This window comes from Macrotis lagotis, chromosome 4, assembly GCF_037893015.1.
Source record: "Macrotis lagotis isolate mMagLag1 chromosome 4, bilby.v1.9.chrom.fasta, whole genome shotgun sequence".
Classification (NCBI taxonomy): Eukaryota; Metazoa; Chordata; class Mammalia; order Peramelemorphia; family Peramelidae; genus Macrotis; species Macrotis lagotis.
This window is the reverse complement of record NC_133661.1, coordinates 180545655-180551654: the sequence shown is the minus strand read 5'-3', so window position 1 is coordinate 180551654 and position 6000 is coordinate 180545655. Positions and strand designations below refer to the sequence as shown.

At 33.8% G+C, this 6000-nt stretch overlaps 1 long non-coding RNA gene across 1 annotated transcript in view; it reads right to left on the bottom strand.

The window, feature by feature from the left end:
• Positions 1-1194: 1194 nt before the first annotated feature.
• LOC141520098 (uncharacterized) overlaps positions 1195-6000 on the bottom strand; it is a 53230-nt gene continuing 48424 nt past the window's right edge. Inside the window, exon 3 of the long non-coding RNA XR_012477545.1 lies at positions 1195-1342. This is a non-coding gene — a long non-coding RNA (uncharacterized LOC141520098). The remainder of the gene's footprint in view (positions 1343-6000) is intronic.

Genomic DNA, 6000 nt, shown 5'->3' with positions numbered 1-6000 from the left:
TTAAGTTAGTCTATCAGTATGTAAATTTTAGACAGACACTGCTTAGGGACAATTGATAACACATTCATTTCCAAATATATTCCTCCTTTTCATATGGAATAATCCCTAAATTAGAGCAAAAATGAGAAAGAAAATCCACTTCAATCAAACAAGTCATCATGAAGATTGTATCTGACAGTATATACAAAATTTCATACCTCTTGTCCTCCATATCTACAAAGAAGAGAAGGAACTGCATTTTCTCAATTTTTCTCTCTAGATGTATGTGCTTAGTCATTAAAATTACCCAGTGTTCAGGTTCTGATGTTTGGTATTACTATTTTCATTCTTGTTATTGTATATATTATTTTCCTTGTTTTGTTTAATTTATTCTGCAACAGTTCATTTTTTTTTAGGTTTTTGCAAGGCAAATGAGGTTAAGTGGCTTGCCCAAGGCCACACAGCTAGGTAATTATTAAGTGTCTGAGACCGGATTTGAACCAGGTACTCCTGACTCCAGGGCCGGTGCTTTATCCACTACGCCACACCTAGTCACCCCTTGCAACAGTTCATTTCAATAATTTTTTCATGCTCCTTGGAATTTTTCATTTTGCCATTTCTTATGGTACAGTAATGTTATTTTTCATTCAAGTACCACAATTTATTTAGGCAATTGCTGGGCTCCTATTTTATTTCTAGTTTTTTGTAACTTAAGAAATACACCATGACATAGTGTATAGAACACTGGCCCTGGAATCAGGAGGACCTGATTTCAAATCCGGCCTTAGACACTTAGTAATTTCCTAGCTGTGTGAACTTAGGCAAGTCCCTCTTAACCCTATTGCATTAAATAAAAAAAAATTTAAAAGAAATATACCTTTGTTTCCTTTGCTTGTGATATGCTTTTCCAACTCTACCTTGACCCAGTGTGTGCCATTGAACAATGATTCCACCGTGACGATCAACACTCTAGAACTCTGATTTGCTCATTGTTACTCTTTTCTCCTATGCATTGACCTTGCTTCCATTTTTTTACCTGGTACATTTCATTTCAGTTCTGAACTCTGTATTCTGACTTAATTGTGCTAATCTGTTCTTGACTACCAATCTTCTCGCTTTGTTTAATGGTTTGGTTTAAGCATTTTCTGATTTTGGACACAGATTAACCCTAAAAATGGGAGCTCAACAAGAAAGGAGAAAAATAATTTACTTAGGAGGACCTTTATTGTACTGTGTTGGTGGAGTCATAGGGAAATGAATAGTTGTTTCAGAAAACCAAATGGAGAGTTGAGAGTTGGCAGATTCTTTTGTAGAAAAATATAAGCCAAACAAACCAGAATTCTTCAGATGTTGGAGAACAAAGCTAAGGAAAAAAGAAGAAAAATAACTTTTTCTTTCCAAAAGTTTGTAGTAGCACCATGAAAAACACTTTGGGGTGTGGGAACAAATGAAGACAATAGAAGATACTTGATTATCTAGAATATTTTCACATGATTTTGTGAAAGTACAATGGAGGATAAATTTAAGGGCTAATTTAGATCCCATGGATATTCTTTCAACATTTCATGAATGATATTCTAACCAACCTATATCAGTTGGTTGGTGGATATTTGGATGCCATTGTTATGCTTTCTCACCAAGAGTTGGGATATGTTTTCCTCTGGAGGCAAATTTTAACTTATTTCTTGCACTGTTGTTTCTTTTTAAAATTCAATAAATGGGTCCATTTGGGGAATTCATTCAGGAATAGGTGGTTTCAAATGAATTTGTAATTTTTAGGTCTCATTTTCTTCATTTATAAAATGATGGCATTGTATTACAAGATCGCTCAAGCCCCTTCCAACTTTAGTCCCAAAAGAGAATCAGCAGGTATCTTCTCTGCATGGAGAGTTATCCTATAGATGGTTATTATTTACTTCTCTCTTCAAAGGAATAGATAAATACTGGTCAATACCCTTCTGAAAGATTTTGAACTCTGTTTTTTTAAAGATGTCAAATAATAGGTATGTCATTTGTAGGATTTTTTCTTTTGGAAAGGTTGAGTGGAGTGGGAATGTAAACTGGCCAAGACTCTGGGAAAGACAGCAGACCTAAGTTCAAATAGTAGTTTAATTACTAGCCCTTGGTGTGCTGACTTTAACCAGTCTTGGTCTCAGTTTCTTCAACTGGATTAGAAGTTCTTAATCTTCTATCTATGAATTTTTAAAAATTTAATTTGATAGTGATTTTTCTATCATATATATATTTTCTTTTGTAATTCTATGTATTTCATGCATTCAAGTGTGTAATTTTACGCATGTAAAGCAGTGTAATGTGATCCGGTCTCTAGACTTTACCACACTGCCTACGAAGACAACAAAAAAGATAAGAACTCGTGGACTAGGTGATCTTTAAAACCTAAATCTTTGAACTTATGGCATGCAAATTGGTAGGAGAAGAAATACCAGGAGAAATAATTTGGTCAAATAAATGACTTTTTAAAAGAAATCATGTGTTCAATTTAGTTATTGGATTGTTAGTTACCTTATTTCCCCAAATGACTTCTGTACAAACCAATAGCCATTTTTCTATTGCAAACATAAAACTGGCCAACACCTTCAGTTCAAAGAGTTTGATTATATTAATCCCATATTCAGTCAGCTGAAAGGTAGCAGAAATTCCCAAGTCATCCAGAGGAGAGGGAGGTAGCAGTCAGGAAGATTGAGTATGAAGGTAGGCGATTTACAATTTTTGTTTTACTTTCAAGTCTGATTTATTGATTTCTGTGCCTCATACAGATAAGCCCAAGACATACTCAAAACATTACAAAATGTTATTTGACCTTGGAATAATCCATAAAAATGTCATTTTAGGTTATCATTAGCAATTACAAATGATTATAGAAGGTTTGTTTTGGTCAGTCATTGAGTTCTTCTAATGTAAAGATAAATCGAGAATGAACCTGTTTCCCCCCCTTCATTATATTTATTTTTGTAAATTTCCTTTGTTCTTCTGGGATTGATTTATAGACCTCCTTTCCTTTTAGATGATATGAAGTGGAAGTAACTAAGGTTGTATGTCTACACACAAATGATTTCAGTCATTTCAGTTAAAAAAAACTTTTAAAGAAAAAGAATCTGTTTATAAAGTAAAAACAAATCTTAAAACACAGTTGTCAAAAAACTAAACAACCAAATTTTTGTCACTTGCAAAACTTTAAAAAAAATTTAAATTCTTTTGTGTATGCACAGCCTTTGCTTTAGAATGTAATCAGTTTTTGGGAAATGACAGCCATGATTACTTTTCAATAAAACATGTTCCTGCACCTTAGCAAATGAGTGCCTAATGCTCTATGAATATGACATTAGTGGAGGAATTGAAAAATAAACATCATCATCAGCTTAACTACCAAAGTCATCAATGCATAGTGAAAATTAATGGAATTAAATACCATATGATGTGTGAATACAGAGTCTTCTCTGGACTGGGCTGGTTTATATTTCAGACAATTTAAAGGGAGGTAGCATGGTAGAGTGAGAATAATGATGAACCTGATTTCATGTCCTAGCTCTCCCTCATTGACAATTTAGTCTTGGGCAAGTTATTTGACTCCTTTGGAACTTTCTTTAGTTTCCTCATTAAAAATGGGGAGATGGGGAAACTAGGCTAAAGTCCCTTCCAGAATTTGGTTTCTGATTCTCTGAATCTTGACTCCTTCATTGTTTGTCATGGATTTCTATACTCTATTTATCAAGTTGCATGAAAACATTTTCTAAGCAATCCTAGTAATAATTTGTTCATAGGATCGTAAATCAAGAGCTGTAAAAGACTTCAGAAATCATTTATTTGAAACCTCTTGTTTTATAGATGAAGAAACTACAGGAACACTTAAGTGAATAGGAAGCAAATATTACAGACAGGATTTGAATCCAGGTCCAGCCAGATGGTACAGTAGATAGAGCACAAAGTCTAGAGTTGGGAAGAACTGAGTTCAAATCCAGCCTGGGGAAATCACTTAACCCTATTTGCCTCAATCTCCTCTTTTATAAAATGAACTGGAGAAGGAAATGGCAAATTACTCCAGTAGTTTTTGCCATGAAAGCTCTAAATGGGGTAAAAAAAGAGTCAGACATGTCTGAAATGACTGAACAACTGCCTCTGACTCTAGAGCCAGTTTTTTCCACTATATCACCACTGTCTGCCACTAAGAGACTCTTTAACTGGAGAATTTTAAATTTGTTTGAACAAGAAAAACTTCAATTTTCAACATAGAAATCATGGAATCATAGAAATGCAGAACTGGAAGGATCCTGAGAGGCCATCTAGATCAATCCCCATCCAAAGTATGAATCCAGGCTACATCCTCCTTGCTAAGTAATCACTTAGGATCCTTTTTGAAAATCTTTAATGTTAGGAGTTTCATTGCCTAGGGATGTCCCAAAGGAATTAGTGCGGTTTTAAGCTATTTAAACTTTGTATTTTGAAATGGACAGTAGCATTAAATGAACTTCAAAACTGGATTTGGAAGAGAGGAGGTTGAGAGATAAAGGATAACATTTTATAAAAACCTAAGTAAGTCACTCTACTTTGGTTAAAATACTTAAAAATTACCACATCTCAAACTTTGCTGGGCTGACAGCAAGATGGAAAATGTTCTCTTTCTGATTCACTTATTGGCCTGATATAGTGAATTATGAGAGCCTTAGGAATGATTTAGTGAGTTAGAGTGTCTACTTTGAGTTCTAAAAATGGGAAATATAGTCTGAAACTATCAGAAGGATCCACAAAAAATTACTCCATAAATCTTTGAAATATTTAACATCCATGGGAAAACATCCAAAAAATATGTTCAGCATACATTAGTGTTTCATTTTGAGAAAACAAAGGTTCCTTGGATTTCTCAATTTAACCAATTATTTTAACTCAGCAGGCAGATAATCTACAGCCAATTCTAAATCATCTATTGTAACAGGGAACAGGGAGTGCATGAATAAATGAGATGTCCTCTTTAATGTGCAGTCCTTAGTATCTGGAGATGATATTAACTGCCAAACAGTTAGTAAGATATACGTTTTAAGGTTTTCTTTTCCTATAGTAGTAGTGACAGGTTTATATTGAACCATCCACACTCTGTTACTCCAACCTGAATCTTTTGTGAGATGATTGGAATTAGGACCCTAGACTGTATCTATTAGTTTTCTATTATGTAGAGCTTTCACACATTCATATTCCTTTGTCTGACATTCAAAGACTTCTAAAATCTAGTGCTACAGGTAATACTATCCCACCTCTCCAGGCTCAGATTAATGCTACTTTGTTCCACATCTTAAAGATACCAATCAAACTGGAGTATCCATTGCTTTTTATATATACCCCATATTTTCTTACCATTATGCCTTTGCTCATGTTGTTTCTTAGTTAGGTCTGGAAAAGTTTCCCCTATTTCTTTTCACCTGATGAATTCCTACTCATTTTTTTAAAGCTTCAGTAAAGGATATCTCCCCAGGGAATCATTCCCTCATTTAACAATTCAATAATGGTCTCATTTAGTAAAGGTATCTCCTTGAGTACCTTACATAGCACTTTGTATTAATTTGTTGTACTTAGATGCATTATTTTGTTTGATAATTATTTGACTACGCATCATGTTAATTTGTTAAGACTTTAAATTCCATGAGGAACTTATATATAAGGCTATATCTTAAGCAAGCACAATGTTCTGTAGGAATTAGGCATTTAAGAATGATGGAATGAAACATTTTCAGAAGGGAATAAACTCACTATATTGACTAAATTGGCACCATACTTTAAAATTCTGCTCAAACTGCATAGTATAGACTAATGAAATCCTTACAAAGTTTAAAGAAGTTAAATTTAAGGAAATCATTTTAACTTTCCCCTTATCAATGTTTTTATGAGAGTACTTTAAAAATGATCAAAAGTGGATAAATTGTACCACATTGTCAAAGGAACCAACAAGTCTTAGGATCACAGCATTTAAAGCTTAAAAGTCCTTGGATTCCAAAATCACCACTTTATCTA